The sequence below is a fragment of the Balaenoptera physalus genome (assembly GCF_965194825.1).
Source record: "Balaenoptera physalus genome assembly, chromosome: 2".
In the NCBI taxonomy this organism is placed as follows: Eukaryota; Metazoa; Chordata; class Mammalia; order Artiodactyla; family Balaenopteridae; genus Balaenoptera; species Balaenoptera physalus.
This window is the reverse complement of record NC_138883.1, coordinates 115,271,690-115,290,700: the sequence shown is the minus strand read 5'-3', so window position 1 is coordinate 115,290,700 and position 19,011 is coordinate 115,271,690.

Below are 19,011 nucleotides of genomic sequence, written 5' to 3'. Positions count from 1 at the left end.
CATGTCCTGTTAGTTCTGCATGATTGGAAGAACTTGCATGCATTTTATCCTCAAAGGTTTAAATAATACACCAAAGTGATTTTCTTCCAAAGCTAATTTCATGTCTGACTTAATTTGAACAGTATAATTTTAATTAAAAATACAATAAAATAAAGTATTAATAGAAGGTGTAAGCCTGAACGACGATTACGTAAACACATAGCATTATTATTATTATTATGATTGCTGGTTTGGCTTGAATTTAAGATAACTATTTAATGTTTTAAGAGAATGTTATGTTTTAAAATTAAGCATATAAATCTTCTGGAACTAAATATTATCGGGGGGGGGGGGGTACCTGTTTTCCCTTGAGCTTTGAAACAGTGTATCTCCTTAATTCAAATCATAATGAATGTTATATGCCCATTCATCCCCAAATTTCACTGCCATGGGTTTACTTCATTTCTATATGTTAAACAACTTTGACAGCCATAACAGCACTTTGTGTTCTTTTTTTACTAATAAGTTAATTTTATTTTTCCTATCAATTGAAAATTTAGATTTGGTTGGTTGATTCAGATGATTTTATAATGAATTGTGTAATGTTTCACTGCCCTAAAGTAAAATGAAATACTGGCTTTATTTTATTTTATTTTATCTATTTTTTTTAACATGTCAATGCTTTTTTCCCAGTTTTATTGAGATATAATTGGCATATAGCACTGTATAAGTTTAAGGTGTAAAGCATAATGTTTGACATATGTATCATGAAATGTTTACCACAGTAAGTTTATTGACTATCCATCAGCTCATATAGATATAAAATTAAAGAAATAGAAAAAAATTTTTTCCTTGTGATGAGAACTCTTAGGATTTACTCTCTTAACAACTTTCATATATAACATACAGCAGTGCTAATTATATTTATCATGTTGTACATTGTATCCCTAGTACTTATTTATCTGGTAAGTGAAAGTTTGTACCTTTTGACCACCTGCATCCAATTCCCCCTCCCCTGACCCGGCTCCTCCAATAACCACAAATCTGGTCTCTTTTTCTGTGTTTTTTGTTTGTTTTTGAAGTATAATTGACCTCCAACACTATGTTAGTTCCTGTTACACAGCATAGTGATTCCATACTTCGCTATATTTCAAAATGATCACCAGGATAAGTCTAGTTACCATCTCTCACCAAACAAAGATATTACATAATTATTGACTATATTCCCCACACCATACATTTCATACCCTTGACTTATTTTGCAACTGGGAGTTTGTTCCTCTTAATCTCCCCCACCCAATTCTCTCCTTCCCCCACCACATTCTCCCCTCTGGCAACCACCTGTTTGTTCTCTGTATCTATAATTCTGTTTTTGTTTTGTTATGTTTGTTCATTTGTTTTATTTTTAGATTCCACATATAAGTGAAATCATACAGTATTTGTCTTTCTCTGTTTAATTTCTTGCACTTAGCATAATACCCTCTAGGTCTATCCATGTTGCTGAAAATGGCAAGATTTCATTCTTTTTTATGGCCGAGCATATCCATTGTGTGTGTGTGTGTGTGTGTGTGTGTGTGTGTGTGTGTGTGTGTGTATACCACATTTTCTTCATCCATTTGTCTATTAATGGATAATGCTGCAATGAATATAGGTGTGCATATATCTTTTGTAATTAGTGTTTTTGTTTTCTTCATATAAATAGCCAGGAGTAGAATTGCTGGATCATATGGTAGTTCTATTTTTAATTTTTTGAGGAACCTCCATATTGTTTTCCATAGTGGCTGCACCAATTTACATTCCCATCAACAGTGCATGAAGGTTTCCTTTTCTCCACATCCTCATCAATATTTGTTATTTGTTGTCTTTTTGGTAATAGCCATTATGACTGGTGTGAGGTGATATCTCATTGTAGTTTTGATTTGCATTTTCCTGTTGATTAGTGATGTTGAGCATCTTTTCATGTGTCTATTGGCCATCTGTATGTCTTTGGAAAAATGTCTGCTCAGATCCTTGGCCCATTTTTCAATCAGGTTGTTTGTTTTTTGATGTTGCTGAGTTATATGAGTTCTTTTTATATTTTGGATATTAACCCCATATCAGATATATCATTTGCCAATCTCTTCTCCCATTAAGTAGGCAGCCTTTTAGTTTTGTTGATAGTTTCCTTTGCTGTGCCAAAGCTGTGACTTTATTTTAAGTTGAATATAGGGAGCTTACAGTTTATACATTACTGTTTACTTTTTGCATATATATTTTTGTTTATCTGAATTTCTTTTGTTACCAGATGAGTTTGGGGGGGGGGTCTCCCATGTTATTCTTCATTTATTTATTTAATAGATACTTATTAAACATACTCTGTGCCAGCCAGCTGTCCTAGACACTAAGGATACATTGGTGAACAAGACAGACAAAGATTCTGCCCTCTTGGTGCTTGCCTTTTAGTGGGGAGCCAGACAAAAAATAAGGAAATGAATGAATAATCTCAGATAGTGATTAGTCCTTTGAACAAAATAAGCAGAGTAAGATGTTAGAGCATAATTGGGGTCGGGGGAGAGCGTGTGCTCTTTTAGGGAGGGTAATCAGAAAAGGCCTCTCTGAAGATATGACATATGATCAGAGACCTGAATGATCAGAAGGAGCAACCATGTAATGATCACAGGGAAGAGCGTTCCAGATGATAGGAACGGCATGTGCTCTGGTATTTGAGGAACAGCAAGAAGGCTACGTGTAGCTGGAGATAGTGAACTAGGCAGAGAATGATACGAGATGAGATTGGAGTGATGTATAGGACCATACCATGTAAGACATTTGAGGTCACAGTCAAACATTTTTTTATCTTATTCTGGTCTTAAATTCTTTTTTAAATGTATTACTTGGCTGGCTAATCTGCCAGTATTTCTTTCTTATTCTTAAAAAGCTTAATTGGATACACACGTAAAACCATTAGACTTAAGTGAGAGAAGAGAGATATGTCAAGAGCGTGTGAATATAAAGTTTGGTCAGTCAAAAATATTCCTCGGGCTTCCCTGGTGGCGCAGTGGTTGGGAGCCTGCCTGCCAATGCAGGGGACATGGGTTCGAGCCCTGGTCTGGGAGGATCCCACATGCCGCGGAGCGGCTGGGCCCGTGAGCCACAATTACTGAGCATGCGCGTCTGGAGCCTGTGCTCCGCAACAAGAGAGGCCGCGATGGTGAGGGGCCCGCGCACCGCGATGAAGAGTGGCCCCCGCTTGCCACAACTAGAGAAAGCCCTCGCACAGAAACGAAGACCCAACACAGCCAAAATAAATAAATAAACTAATAAAAAAAAAAAAAAAAATATTCCTCTATGGGAATTCTGGAAAGATGATAGTGGTGAATGGTGTCATTTATTTTTAATCTCCCCAAATTTCTTCATGAAAACAAATAGAGCAGTTCCTACTCTGTTAGTAGCAAAGAAGCTTGTATCAGATTAATCCTCCCATGGATAACACGTATACATTCTGGGGAAAAATATACCAGACAACTTTGGAGAGACTGGGGAGCATCAAAAGCAGGTAGGACCATGAAGTCAACCTTGAAAGAGTTGAACTGCAGTAGGTGAGATGTCCTCTATGCGCCTTTCCACCTGAGTACACTCCCCATTCCATGCTGTGACGGGCAGTAGAATTCAAGCAGAAAGCTGCAGTCTTACTGGCTTCAGGAGTCAAAGGTGAAAATTAAGGGCTATCAGAATGAAAAGTGATGGGGCAAGTCATGGGAAAGGAGAAACCACCGGGGAGGGGGACCAAAATCCGCTTACAAACTCCACCCAAATTCTTGACTAATCACTGAAACACACATATGTGTTGTGAAGAGACCTCAAGGGGCCCAGCAGAAAGCAGAAGTTGGAAGCCTTAGCTTAGGTGCTATCCATCATAGTGGAAACAGGAGTTTGGGTCCAGCCAAGTTAACTGGCCATTAGAAAAAAACCCATCATGCTTTGGAAGAAGATAACAATTTATCATCCAAAATATCCAGTGCAAAATTAAAAATTAGTAGTCATGTGGAGAAATTGGAAAGTGTGACTCATAATAAAGACAAAAAGGAATCAAAAGAAACCAACCCCACAATAACCAGAAGTTGTGATTACCAGGCAAAAACTTTAAAGGAGCTATTATAAATATGTTCAAGGAGGAAAATATAGCAGTACTGAATGAAGACTTGGGGAATCTCAGCAGAGAAAAAGAAGCTATAAAAAAACAACCAGATGGAAGTCCTAGAACTGAAAAGAGACAAGCTATCAAAACGGACACAAGAAGAAACAGAAAATCTGAATAGCTCTATAGCTATTAAAGAAATTGAATTTGTAATTATAATCCTTTCACAAAGAAAATTATAGGCCCAGGTGACTTCACTTAGAAATTCTATCAAACACATAAGAAAAAATGCCAATGTTACACAGCTCTCTCAAGATAAATGGACTAGGGAACACTTTTCATTTCATGTTATGAATTCAGGATCACTCTATTACTAAAACTGGCCAAAAACATTATAAGAAAAGAAATTACAAACCAACATCCCTTGTTGAACATAGATGCAAATATCTTTAACAAACTTTTAGCAAACCTATTCTGCAATATATTACAAGAATAATACATCACGTCCAAGTATAGTTTAGCTCAACAATGCAAGGTTAGCTTTACCTTAAAAAATCAATCAGTGTAATTCACCACATTAAGAGAGAATAAAGGGTACAAATCATATGATCATCTCATTAGATTTAGAAAGAACATTTGAGAAAAATCAATATCCGTTCATGATAAAAAAAAAAAACCTCTTAGTAAACTAGGAATAGGAAGGAACTTATTTTCTCAATCTGATGAATGGCAGCCGTGAAGTATATACCAATAACATCATAGGTAATGTTCAAGGGCTGAAAGCTTTATCCCTAAAATCAGGAAAAAGGCAAGGGTATCCGTTCTTCAATATTCTTATTCAACATTGTGCTAGGGCTTCCCTGGTGGTGCAGTGGTTGAGAATCTGCCTGCTAATGCAGGGGACACGGGTTCGAGCCCTGGTCTGGGAAGATCCCACATGCCGCGGAGCAACTAGGCCCGTGAGCCACAGCTACTGAGCCTGCGCGTCTGGAGCCTGTGCTCCGCAACAAGAGAGGCCGCAACAGTGAGAGGCCCGCGCACCGCGATGGAGTGGCCCCCGCTCGCCACAACTAGAGAAAGCCCTTGCACAGAAACGAAGACCCAACACAGCCAAAAATAAATAAATAAATAAATAAATAAATAGTTTAAAAAACAAAACATTGTGCTAACGATCCTAATTAGTGCAATAAAGGCAAAAAGAAAAAAGAAAGAAAACTCACAGTTTAAAAGGAAGATACAAATCTCTTTTTTTTGTATAGATAACATGATCATATACATAGAAATGCCTGTGGGATCTACAGGAAAGCTACTAGAACCAATAACTGAGTTAATAAAGTCAAAGTACAAAAATCAACTGTATTTCTATATACTGGTAATAAATAATTGGAAAGTGAAGTTTTAAAAATCCATACTACTTACATGGGACTTCCCTGGCAGTCCAGTGGTTAGGACTCTACGCTTCCACTGCAGGGGGCCCGGGTTCAATTCCTGGTCAGGAACTAAGATCCTTCAAGCCATGCGGTACAGCCAAAAAAAAAAAAAAAAAATCCATACCACTTGCGATATGGAAGTGCAAAGGATTTAGAATAATAACCAAGTGTTGGAGAGAGAAAGAGCAACTGGAACTCTCATGCATGGCTGATGGGAACATAAAATGTCACAACCACCTTGGAAAACAGTTTGGCCAACTTTCATAAAGGTAACATACCCACATCATTCAACCATGCAATTCCATTCCTAGGTATATATCCAAGAGAAATTAAAATATATGTCTACCCAAAGACTTTTACACAAATATTCTTAAGAGTCAAAACCTGAAAACAACCCAAATGTTCATCAACAAGTAAATGGTTAAACAAATTGTGGTATATCCAAACAATGAAATTCTCTCAGCAATAAAAGAGAACAAACAAATATGTAACACCATGGATGAATTTTGAAAACATTCTGAGAGAAAAAAACCCAGACTCAAAAAAAGAGTACATACTCAGTATTTCCATTTGTTTGAAATTCTGGAAAAGAGAAAAAACTAATCTGTAGTAACAGAAAGAAAATCAGTCGTTGCTCCCTGTTTACCACTCTCCCACCTCCACTAGACTCTGTAAAACTTGAAAGTGAGGATTGTCTTTCGTTAGTATTCCCATGTGCCAAGCACTGTTTTAAAGGTCTAAGGGGTTTGCATAGGTGCTTGGCATGCTTGTAAGTATTTGCTAAATGTTGAGTTTGAGAGGATAATGGAACGGAGAAGCAGATGCGTTTTTTAGGCAATTAGAGTGGTCAGGCAGGGAGATGTAGCCTGGGGAGGCATTTACATAAAAGTGATAGTTGAAGCCATGATGTAGAATCCCTCAAGGAGAACTTGTAACCCTCTTGTGGCACTTAATGTCTTCATTACTTACCTGGCAGTATTGCTCCAAATTAAGAAGCAGGAGAGACCAAGAAAATTTTACAAGGCTGCGTTATCTATTAATCGAATTAACGACTTCTGAGTATTCAGGAAGTGGCTCTTCAGATAATTGGGAAAACAAAAACAAACAAACAAACAAAAAACCCAACTCTGTCTGGCGTTTGACACTTGCCTCTTCCCTTTCTATGCCAAGAATAGTGAAGCAGTGACATTGAGAAAGTAGGAGAAAAAATTCTAGGGAGATGGCAGCAGCCTGGATGCAAAAAACATAGCATATCTATATCCTATTTCTCCTCAAGGCCCGTTCCTATTGTGCCTATTCTGGGAAGCCTACCTTAAAAAACTACACAATTTATTGCTTGTGTTAGTCATTTGGTAATTAGCCGTATTGCCTTTTTCTTTCGTCAACTTTACAAAGGTATGATTTACACAACTACAGCTGTGTGCACCAATGTAACTTTCATCACATCAGGATATATAACGCTTGCATAGCCCCCAGACACTTCCTTCTGCCCCTTTGCGGGTAGCGTCCTCCCTGCCGCAGTCATAGGCAAAGACTTGTAATCACCTTCAACCCTTTATTCTTACATCTTGATTCTCAAGCCTGTCTTCAGTTATGTCCAGTCTCTTCAGTGGCCTCTCATCAGTCAATAGGACTATTGGAGGTTTTCCACTAACTCCACACAGTGACACTAGGTGGGGTTGCTGAGCTAAAGCACCTAAGAATGGCTGGGCAGCCAAATCAGAATTTTGGAGCTGAATGAGACCTTAAGGATGATCCAGTCTGCCCTTTCTATTTTGCAGATGAAGAAATTAAAGATCAGAGTAGTTATCTGATGTAATCCCTGCCTGCAATTGTCTCAGCAATCCAGTCTCCCCATTTCTGGCAAACCCCATCCCATTCTTCATCAGAAATGATTGAATAATGAAGCTGGATGTGTTTACAAATCCTACTTTTTCTCTAAAATAATTTGATCAAGCCCAAATGATTCTGTAAGCTCCACAGGGGTGGGACCAAGCTGCTGTCATTCACTGACTGCTCTGTCTGGCATATAGTAGATCCTCAGTTAATATTTGTTGAATGAATGATAGGGATCTATCCTGTTTTTAAAGCTCTAGAGATCTCAGATCTTCCTCAATACCTGTTCCAATGCTCTCTGAAGCGGATTCCCCCGACACAGCCTCATTCCCTTGACATATATGTCAATCCTTCTTTGTCTAGCTTCCATGAAGATGTTAGAGCTGGAAAGAACTTTGGAAAAATTATCCAGCGAAAATCCCTCATTTTGTCAATGAGAAAACCAAATAAGGTGATTTGTCCACTGTCATATAACTAACTGGTTAGTGGCAGAGCCGAGATTAGAATCTTACCTAACTCATCGTCTTAAAAAAAATTCAGCTGCTTCAAGAGACTATCAGATTTCTTGCACCTGTCCTTTAAATGTTCCCTCACCTTTCCTCCAGGTCATAGACTCCAGCTTGTTATTAATTTTGAAAAAAAATTTTTTTGATTGCTTCCCTCTGGGAGCAGGCTTGCCATTCATATCCTTTCTTTTCCTGATTCCATTCAAACGACTAACCTACCCTATCATTGCTACTCACCCATCTACCCTTTGCACCTCCTAGATCTTAATCCCTGCCCTTGAAAAGAAACAGTAGGTCCTCTTTCGCACCTGAATGAGTAGGGATGGGTCTTCAGATATTCCAAGGAGGTTGTCCCTGCCTCGTTAGTTTCAGAACAGACAGATCGCAGACACCTAGGACACCTCCAGGACTGTTCTAACATGGTGTTTTGTAGTTCTATTCAGAGCCGCAAAAGTAATGTTGGGCTCTGTGATGACATAACCCAGGGCAATCCCTAAACAGAGTGTTCCCTAGCTGGACTAAATGACATTCAGGTGCTGTTTTGCTAACACCACCCAGGAAATGGAAAATTTTCTATATCCAGTAACTGTTTCCTTGATATCCCAACACTTTCTCTATAAGTTCTAAGGGCTGGTTGGTTCATTTCTTTACCAACCCTACTATCTAGTTGTGGTAGATTTTTTACGTGACCATAAATTCTTCTACTCTCATCAAGAGGTAAAATGTATTTGTCCACTCCTTGAATCTGGCTTGGCCGTATGACTCACTTTCACCAATGGGACATTAGCAAAAGTGTTGCAAGCTGAGGCTTTGAAAGCACCTGAGTATTGGGCGTGTCCTCTTGCTGTGCTTGGAACCTTAACATTACGGTGTGAATGAGCCCAGGCTAGCCTGCTAAAGGATGAGAGGCCATGTGCAGAAGAAACCAGACCCTTACCAAGAGCCTTGTAAATGCCAAACATCTGAGTGAGGCCATCCTAGATCATCCAGCCACTGCCAACATGCCAGCTGACTGGAGAAGCTTGAGGAAGTCCAGTAGAATCAGTCAAGACTGTCCAAACAGAAGAACTTCCCAGCCAACCCATGGAATTGTGAGCTAAATTATTGGTTGTGTTTTTAAGTCATTACATTGTGGGGTAGCATGTTATACAACAAACACCACCTGATGTATATATCCTGGTAAAGGTTCCCTAAGGAAAAGGCAATCAGTATTTTCTTCTTCCTCCTCATCTTAACCCTCATCCTCCTATTCTTCAATCATCATAGGTTTAGTTAGCTATTTTGACTGTACGTGATGTTTAACCTCAGTGAGGGAATAGCAGAGTACAATTGGTATTAAAACTGGGTCAACTGCAGGTTTAGACTTAGGTTACCTCTGCTTGACAATCCATCGTTAAGAGTTGTTTCTCGGGCTTCCCTGGTGGCGCAGTGGTTGAGAATCTGCCTGCTAATGCAGGGAACACGGGTTCGAGCCCTGGTCTGGGAAGATCCCACATGCCGCGGAGCGGCTGGGCCCGTGAGCCATAATTACTGAGCCTGCGCGTCTGGAGCCTGTGCTCCGCAACAAGAGAGGCCGCGATAGTGAGAGGCCCGCGCACAGCGATGAAGAGTGACCCCCACTTGCCACAACTAGTGAAAGCCCTCGCACAGAAACGAAGACCCAACATAGCCATAAATTAAAAATAAATAAATAAATAAAAATTTAAAAAAAAAAAAAAAAAAAAGAGTTGTTTCTCTCTCAGGCCTTGGAATCTCTTGGGAAATAAGGTCCCCTTTCTCTCTAGGCATAGATCCACTCCATGGATTCAGATCAGAATTACTGTCCTCATGGACACAACATCTTTCTTGGATTCTGCTTATGGAACTTCTCTGGTCTAAATTTCCTCTTTTATTAAAGTGGCAGTAATTTTCTCCTTCTTGAAAATTTTCTCATCCTTGTAGAATACACACACTTTTGGAAACCCTAAATTGTATCACAACTTGACCCCCAGCATCTTCCCAGGCTTCTAAACCACAATTCTAGATCCCCAAACCGGACCACTCAGGAAGTTACTTCTGAGTACTCATCCCCTAGGTTCATCTCCTAGCACTATATGAATGTTTTTTCACTCATTACAACAAACTGAGGATAAAATCAAACATGACAGAAGTAGTCCTCCCCTTAAAGACCTTATGGCATATCTAAAAATTCTTAAAACCAATTCCAATCATGTTTTAGTTAGAATTTGATTCCCAGTGGGGAAGAGGATGAGATGATGACCTTGAGAGGGACAAGAATTTCCTAATAGGCTTATTCCAAGTAATTCTGTCCTGAACTGTTTTACCCTTTGGGGTTGATGCAACTTCACATGAATCTGACGTGTCATGAAAAAGCGGTAACTAACTATGTGGCATTCACTCATATTTCTAAAAATGAAAAACCACAGTGGAGCTAGGGTGATACTGAAGCAGGATTTTTTATGACAAAGTGTGGGCTGCTCTGTAACAATGCTTTCCAATTCAATTTGCCGATGACTCACCCCTTCCATTGTTTGAGTCTATAAATCAATGGGGAAAACCAGGCTCTGCATCTTTGATTCGGCATCACTCTTTGCTGTTGGAATCCTCAGAGAGTTGCTGGGGGAAATGACAGGGCTTCGCTCTGCACAGGACAAAGATTTTGCATGGACACATTCCAAACTTAAACTGTCCCCTGGATTTTGAACCAAAGTGAAAGAAACCAAAGAAAACCTCTCCGTTTCTGAAGCTCAAGCATGTCAAAAATAGGAAGGTTCGGGGGTGAGGGCGAGTACTCAACTAGGAAACATTCCAGTAAGTAATTTTTTTCCAGCTGCAGCTCAGTGTTTTAATTTTCGTAATAGTTTCCTGTTAATAAAAGCAACAATACATTGAGTGTGGGAGATGAAGAAAAACAAATACTCATGAATAAACAAAAGTCACCTGTTAATTTAAGACCCTGTCTGATTAGCTCAAGGCAAAAAAGGGAGATTGTTGGAAATGTAACAGGGACAAAAGCATTACAGTTTAATGTTTACAACTTTTCCCAACCCATGCTTTTTAAAGAGGATTTGTGTGTGCGTGCATGTGCTGCTTAGCTACTGAACTTGTAGATGGTAATAACCAATAGAGCTACAGATCTGCACCAGCCTCTTCTACCTGCACACAACCCGAGATGGTCACCATCCTAAGTTAACATGTATATATCCCGCAGCTACCTAACCACAGTTTCTGGGTTTGGTAGTCCAGTTTTGTGTTGGAGCCTCTGATAGGTTCACCTTGGGTCAAGTGTGTATTCAGGTCCAGTCACCTTATTACACTGTTATAGCTTACATTTCAAGGTGAACATTTTTCCATAGCATTTAGCCCAAACATGACACTGGAGGGAAGTTTTTAGCTAAGTTACCCCAGATGTTTCATGGTTACGCAAGAGTGCAAAACAAAACATGTTTTCCCCACTGAATGAAAACACAATATAAGTTTTCTCTAGCAGCTGTGGCTGGAGATTGCAAAATGGAATAATCTGGCCACCCTCCAGGCTATTAGCACCCCTCCCCCTCCCCCAAGGGCGAAGGACAGTCACACCAAAGAGAAGGGAAAACACAGTGCTCTCAAGTTCACAGCTAATATTGAGAAATGGAGCTGCTGGAGCATCTGAAACGTATCAGAATAGAGGTGACAGAGAGGAGGACTACAGAGCACCTTGCGCTATGACCTATGGAGCAGACTAGTTCATTTAGAATGTCTTTGAGCACCATGACTCCAGTATTCGTCTCAAGACAATGCATGCCAGGATTTCAGGCAGTGTGGTAAGAGTGGTAGAGAAAGTTGGGGAGAAAAAAGTCTTTCCAGTGCCCTTCAAATAGAATATGGCATCTGGGGTAACTTAGCTTAAAACTTCCCTCCAGTGTCACATTTGGGCTAAATGATATAGAAAAATGTTCACCTTGAAATGTAAGCTGTAACAGTGTAATAACTCATTATTACACGTGTTTGGATGCATACCTGGTAGGGAGTGTTCTTCACCCAGATTTAATAGTTCCCCCATTTCTAAGACTGTTTAGGCCTTAGTCCCATTGCGTCTCCAGAAGAATGCAGGGTAGTACAGTGGGGAAGGTATAGATTTGAAGTCAGACAGTACAGGTATAACTCTTTACGTCTGCCGCATCACAGCCATGTAACCTTTAGGAAGTCACTTAATTTTGCTAAACCTCAGTTTCCCTGAAAAACATCTCATTGGGATTGCTACCAGGAGTAAGCGAGGTCATGTGCACAGTACACAGTATTTGCTCCTTAAATGGTCATTCCCTTTATCTCCTTTACTGTACTTTGGTGTCTTCTCCGTACTTCTGTCCCCCACTTTAGTGTGAGGGACACATGAAAAGTACTCTGCTGGTGCTTAAAAAAACAAATCTCATCATGCATTTCAAAATTCCTTCACAGTTAGGAAGTTCTTTTCTAAGTACTCTTGTCTGTCAGTCTTTAGTTGATACTTCATAGCATCCCTCACACCTCTTTGTCTGGTGAGCATCTAAACTGAGGATTCTTGCCACTAAGTCATCCCTTTATGAGTTAGCCTGGGTCCCAACCAGACCTTCCTCTGGAGAGGGAGAAAGGAGTGAGAGAGCATGCATTGAGCTGTGGTGTCTTCCATTTGGACTTGCCAGTCCAAGGGTGCTGGGCCTTCACGATTCTACTTCAGATCAGCCTCCAACTGATCCAGTGCTACTTCCAGTCTGTCACCAAATCTCCAGGCCAGAAGACTTCCCAAAGGCCAGATGTGACCTTGAGTCCACCAGAAGTTCAGGCCAGGTCCAGAATTATACCGTATTTCAACTGCCCTCCCAACCCTAACCCCTCCTTCTTGGTCTCTCAGAGACCAATCATTTAATGGTCCTGAGGGGTTCAACTCTGGAGGAAGGGACAAAGACTGAGTAGAATTATTATTTTAATTTCTACTTGATTTAACTTAATTTTCTTGCAGTGTAATTGATTTCCTTAGGACCCTAGTACTTGGGCCAGTGCTGCTTATTATTGGGTTAAGTATCTCCAGATTCCCAGATACCCCCTACTTTTATCTGTACCCTCACTGCATGAAGCCTCTGAGGACTTAGAAGCTAAGATCTGAGTCTGATGTTGAAGATTATTTAAACTTCCAGAGTCTTACCCGGAAGTGCACAGGATGCTTGTTAAGATCTCCACCAGGCAACATAACCTGACACTATTAGGTGATTAAGGGTATGGAGATTACCAACTGGGGCTGCAATCTTACTGTTTAAAGTTGTCTTCGCTGGGCATTCATAAAATATATGCTAAATTCTACTTTATATATTCAATTGCGAAGTACCTTGACATCATTAAATTATTTCTTCATTCAACAAATAGTTAATAAACACTTGTTATGTATCAGGACTGTGGGGATACAATGAGATTAGAGTAATGAGAAAGACATACATGTCCCTGCCTTCATGGAGTTTACTATCTACTGAAAAATTAGACATGAAACAGAGTCAAAAATATGATGAGTGTTGCAAAAGTATAACCATAGGATGCTTATGAAACCCTTTATCAATCAAGTGTGGCTGCATAACATTGGGTTATTATTATTTGTAGGGTTTTATCCTGCACCTTGCAACCATTAAAACATATATCCAGCTCTGTGCCTCCTTGCCTCTAGGCTGATCAGCTCATCCTGGTTTGTCCAGGACTTTCTTGGTTTGGCACAAAATTCCACGGTCAGAGAAAACCCCCAATCCTGAGCAAACCAGGACAGTTGGTTTCACTTCTTGCCTTAGGGAAAGTTTGGAGCGGAGTTCTTTGACATTTGTTTACAAAAGCCTTAGTCTTTCAGGTTAACTGAGGTGAATCCTTCAAAAAAGTCAATTTCATGAAGCAACAACATAGAAAGGCAGAGAAAGTATTCTAGATTAAAACTATATTCTAGAAGGGTATAAAGAGAAAATGCAATGTGTGACTCAATTGGATGCTGCTTTTTGTTTTTAAGCATAAAAAATTATTGGAATGGAACATTTGGGGGGAATCGAATATGAACTAGATTTTAGATGGTTTTGTGGAAATACTGATAATATTGTTAGGTGTGACCATGGTGTTGTGGTTATGTAGCCGTATGCCTTTATTTTTAGAAGACACAGTCTGGAGTACTTAGAGGTGAGGAAGCAATGATGGCAAAATATTAACAATCTTTTAGTCCAGTAGAATTTATAAGGATGATCATTTTATTATTCTTTCAACCTTTCTGTATCTGAAAATAATAAAAAGTTTTGGGAAAGAAGTTAGCAACCATTGAGCAGAATAAGGTTTGAGATGGGAGTAACTTCTCCGGGAACCAGAAAATGATTCCTCTAGAATGGAAGCAAGAGGAAAAAGGAGGAAAATGGTTGTGTGTCAGTGGTGTTGATTCTAGGCCCACAGTATCATGGCAAACCCAGCAAAGTTCCCCATGCTCCAGTCTTGGCCTTGAAGCAGCAAGCTTGGCATTGAGGCAGCCAAGAGAGCCCCTGACTGATGATATAGACATTTTGGTAGATAGATTCCTGGGAAAAGAGATGACTGGTGACCAGATGACAGTGTGGAATTTTGATCAAAAAGTCTTCTACGGGAAGAGTGCAAACTAAAACTGAGATTCAATTTCCATCACCCCAAAGAGCTACATTTTCTCCACATCTGAGTCTATGGGCTGCATTGAATGCCCTAGACACTAAACTGGTGACTCCAGAAAGGTCCACCTGAGTGAGTGACATTTTGGCTGACAGATTAGTAGGAGTTGGCCTGTGAAAGGGGGCAGAATTAGTACTTCAAGCACCAGAAGCTAAAGAGTGTGTTGGTGCCTTGGAATCAACTGAGAGAAGTTCCACATGGTTGGAGCAGAGACCTAGGGCCAGGGTGACATGAGATAAGGGTGGGAAAGTGGGCAGGGGCCAGGATGTGCTAGACCTTCCAAACTGGGCAAAGGAAATGACGCACACCTTCCTCCCCACCTCCAGAACCCCAGGGTCCGTCCTTCTCTCTCGACACCCCTGCCCCACGCCAGTGGCCATGCCTCAGGGCTCCTTGGAGTGCTTGGTTTGGGCTACAGATTAGAAGTCACTCTGACTGGGCACTAAGTTCCTTCTGCAAAGGGGATGATAATGAAGGAAAGGCCAGTCTTCTGAATCTCCTGCCACCTGTCCCTTCTTGCCCACTAATGCCAATAATACATGATCCTCACGCCCAACCCCCAAAGACTCCCCAGGTATCTGTAGGGACTCTCTAGAGGGAGAGGTCTCACATGTGTTCACAGACAAGTCTAGCTAGTCATCACCTGGTGTCTGTAGGTCATCCCTTCTGTGCTGCCCCAGCACCTCTCAGCAGTGCCCTCCCGCCTGGGCCCAGCTGTGTACACCAGGCACCACAGTCTCCGTCCTGCAGCTGAGGATGGGCACAGGCGGTGCCAAAGCTGTGAGATGTTGTTCTGTGCAGTGGCAAAGAACGCCCCCCCCTTTATGTGTATGCTCAATCAGTAGGGTCCCAAAGTCATTTTCCTTCTGCCCAAATGGTTTATATTGGTTATAGAAAAACAGCTCTTTCAGTTTTAATGCACAGGTTCCCAGCTTTCCATGGAACTCAGATATATAACCACAGGGCGGAAACAGGGGTTGGGTAACAGGGCCTTGGGCCATGAGCAAACATACATCAGACACTAAGCGGTCCTCCAAACCACTCCTCCTTTTGGACAGTGGAGGCTTTGTTAGTGGGTCAGCCTTGTGGTGCCTGGCTCCTATGTCCCTGGGATGACTATTCTCCTGGGAGGAGCTTCCTCTCATAGAGATTTCTGGGTCTGCTCGCTGGTTCTCTGAATGTGCCAGACCTATCTGAACCCCAGCAGAGCTCACAGCTTGGGCTCCTCCTGGGACCCACACTTTGTGTCTCCCACTGGATCAGGATGCTTGAGGAGGGGACAGGATCTTATTTGCACTTGTATTCTTGGCATGTAGGAGGTACTCAATTTATTTTTATTGAAAGACCATCCCATACACTAGGCCAGTGGTCACCAACTTCAGCTTGATGGAAACCACTTGGAATATTGTTAAAACACAGATTTCTAAGCCCCTTCCCAGAGATCTAATTCATTAGATCTGGAATGAGGGTCCAGGAACCTGTGTTTTAGTAAGATCCCAGGTAATTCCAATGCAGATGGTTCTTAAATCTCCCTTTGTCTCTACCTCAAGCAGGCCTGAAACAGAGACACTATTAGCCCTTTAGCTCCTTCGTGAGAATTAGAAATAGGCACCTCTTCTCCTTCAGGTTGCATCAAGTTCAAGGCCAGGGTGATAGCTTGGTGAGCAGAGTTTAGGCTGTTGTTTCAGTCCCTTCCTCCCCTTTACCAAGCATCCTTGTACTATGTACAACCTGCACAACTGTTTGCAGCAACCTGGTCAGAAGTCTGCTTTGGCGGAGAAATCACTTGAGAAATTCACCTTCGTGTCGCCTAGTCTTTCAGTAAACTCTAGGAAACTGCTGGGATTGAATTGGGCTCTTTACTCGCACCTGGAGATCAGGCGAGCCAGTAGCCAGTCTCCAGACCTTTTAAGAGGGGTCTGGGGAACATGAACTTGAAAGATCTAACACAGAGGTTCTTACCCTTTGCCACATATCAGAATCACTGGGAGCTTTGGAAGACTTTGATGCCTGGGTCTCACCCGCAGAACTTAATTGAGGGGGGTGCAGCCTGGACATCAGACTTTTTAAGAGCTCCCCAGGTGAGACTAGTGTACAGAATCTCAGACCTCATAGAACTCCCAACCCGACCAGGTTGAAGCTTTGGCTGCTGTGTGTCTTCCTAAGAATTGGAGGACCAGGGGTGCTTTCACCTCTCTGACCAGAGAATGCAACTGGCTCTCTTGCTCTGTGTGATCCAGCTTTGTGCAAGTTCTTCAGGCTTTCCCTCAATGAGTGCCTCTGCTTATGCTTCTTGGCACTTCTGCCAATCACCTTTACCCCTGAAATTTCTGAACACTCTCCTAGAACTAGCCCTCCTCTCACTTCCTTCCCCCCGAGCAAAATCCATCTATTTTTAATGTGTTACACTCCCCATCAGTTTGATAAACTAGTCTTCTACAAGGCATAAATGGCAGGCAAAGCTTAAACACTGTCTCTCTGAAATATGTGCCAAAACAATTTGCTAATATGCCACAAAGAAATTAATGTTAGAACAGGAAGGTGTTATTTTTAAATGGTGGGACCCAAACTTGGGATGTTGCTTTTTTGGAGAGAGGGAACCCCATACTTAAGGGAGTAGGAGACAGTAGCTGAGAGCCTTCTGGAAGCCCCCACTGTTTTTGCCACTTGCAAAAATGGCTGGACTTCCGCTAGTAATGCTGGTGATGCTATTCTTGCAAAGGGCTTAGAAGAAGGAATAAAGGATTCAAGTCCCCCATTAGAAGGTGAGCTCCTAGAAAGAGAGACCATATTCTATCCCTTTTTGAATTCTGCTTCATTCTTACCACATAATTTGTATACTTTTGTTATTCAATAATTGTTATTGAGTTGCCAGATTTCTTTTTAACATCTTTATTGGAGTATAATTGCTTTACAATGGTGTGTTTGTTTCTGCTTTATAACAAAGTGAATCAGCTACACATATACATGTATCCCCATATCTCCTCCCTCTTGCGTCTCGCTCCCACCCTCCCTATCCCACCCCTCTAGGTGGTCACAAATCACCAAGCTGATCTCCCTGTGCTGTGCGGCTGCTTCCCACTAGCTACCTATTTTACATTTGGGATAAGCTAGGACGAAGTGAGAGAGTGGCATGGACTTATATATACTACCAAATTTTTTAAATTAAAACTTAGCACCGATTTATTGAGTGGCTACTATGTCCTGATCCCTGAGCTAGTTGCTTCCATACATTATTTCATCCAATATATTAGTAAATCCTCACGTATTGGTTAGGATACAGGCTAAGCTGCTGTAACAAAGATATCTCAAAATAGAGGGTTAAGCAAGGTGTGAGTTTCTTTTTTTCTCAAATGATGATCCAGATTATGGTTCACTAAATAAGTCCAGGGTTTCTCTCTGCCATCTTTAACATGTGGCTTCCATCCTTGGGGCAAACATGGTTGCTCCTGCCAATGGGCAAAGGAAAAAGTCCAGGGAAGCACATCTACATTTCTAGAAGCACAACCCAGAAGTGGGAGAAAACATTTTGCTCCCATCTTATTGGCCAGAATGTAGTCACATGATTAGAACAATATGCAAAGCATTCTGGGAAATGTAGTTTCTGGTTAGGTGGCTATTGGGGATTGATATTATTCAACAAGGGAGAATGTATATTAATGGACAAGTCTCATAAAACACCTCATATCTGTGGATGGATATCTTGATTCTTATTGAAGCTAAAAATGAACTGTAGAAAGATGCTGATTTCCTGCCCAGAGAGGTTCTGTTTTGTCAGTGTATGCAGAATTAAGTTGGCTGTGAAAGGCTACCTCAATTTATAAAGTTTTTTGCATTTAGACAAAAAAATACCAATTTCTTGATTTACAATGGAGGAAGATACATATGCAGCAGCTAGAGTGTTTGTGTTCCCCACACAGGCTAAGCCTTTCCTGGTATGAAAGTACTTAGAAGTCCACATCACAGTGTATACCAGCATACACCAAGTATCTAATCTAGGCCAAGTGCTGTACTAGACAATTTCCACAAACTAATTTGATCCACGTCTCCAGCTTGATGAGCTAAGGATCATTCAGACCATTTTACAGGTAAGAAAACAACAGCAGGAGATTATGGAGCTAAGATGTGGCAAGGCTGGTGTCTGACTCCAGGTCTATTTGATGCCAGAGCAGGTGCTTTTTCTACTATACTCTGCTACTTAGGTGGAAGCTATTCTAATAAGTGTCAAGACATCCTTGGTGACGTTTTTACAGGCTGTGCCTCTTTGTTCAGATTTCTGCTACAACATTTATTGCAGTGGACACATTCTTATTATCGAAGCCTCTCTTTTCCAGGCTCCCTCCGTCTCCTGGTATTCATGGATCATGTCTTAGTCACTTTACAAAATTGAGGCCAGCACAGGGCCTGGTATTTGTTACATACTTAAACAAATGATTAAATGAGTAAATAAAATGCCTCCTTCACCTAC